Source organism: Anoplophora glabripennis, unplaced genomic scaffold (genome assembly GCF_000390285.2).
Source record: "Anoplophora glabripennis isolate ALB-LARVAE unplaced genomic scaffold, Agla_2.0 scaffold1021, whole genome shotgun sequence".
NCBI lineage: Eukaryota > Metazoa > Arthropoda > Insecta > Coleoptera > Cerambycidae > Anoplophora > Anoplophora glabripennis.
In genome coordinates this window covers 127,743-128,689 of record NW_019417106.1, presented here as the reverse complement: position 1 = coordinate 128,689, position 947 = coordinate 127,743, and positions in this window count along the sequence as shown.

Sequence of the window (947 nt, the reverse complement as noted above, 5' to 3'; positions counted from 1 at the left end):
TCTGTTAAAACCGAAATTCCCCAAAAATGTAAATTCAATCTTACAAATTTACATTGTGTTAAAAAATTTAAAGGATAAAGACTATAGTGTTTAAAGCCAAGTGAAAGTGTACAAAAGAAAGAATACCAGTGCCAGAATATTATTCCAGAAAGAGAGAGAAATCCAAATTGTACAAATTTTGTATCCTGTGCCACTGAATACGAAGTAAAAGAATACCAACGCCAGAAGTAAAACCCCAAGACCAGGCAAGGGAATAAATAAGGTAGCAACTTACAGTACAAGCTTGATATATCATATGTTGCATATTTCACATGGCCATTACAAAATTTTAATTATTCAACAAAAATTGCAATTTACATAGAGAAACATTTTCCTTTAAAATCAAAAAGTGCACAATTTAACTTTAAGTAAAATTTAAATGGGATAATAAAAATATCGATCGATAAAATTTTCAACAAAATTAGAAATAAAGGGTAGTACTAGATTATAGTAGTAGAAATTGAGTTCTTGTTAATTATAAATGAACATTATGTGTAATACATTTTAATTTGTTACGAGTTGAATTTAATGTTTTATTATCCAAATCTAATATCACTTATCAACTAAAATAAAGTCCAAAGTGCAAATTTAAAAAATATATATTGAAATACATTAGGAATTTCAAATGATTTTGATTTAGAATTTAAAAATAATTAGAATTATTTATTTTAACATTTGGAAAATTAAAATAAAACAGATATTGTTATTAGATATAGAAAAATTGTAAAAAAAAGAATAATAAATTATGTAAAATTTAGATAATAAGGTAAAACGAGTGTGAATACAGGAAAGTTATACAAAATTTAAAAAAATGTGAATAACAAGACATGTAGTTAATCAGATGAGAAAGAATCAAACTGGGATACTATATAAAAATTTTATATGGCAACGGATTTGGATTGAAAAAA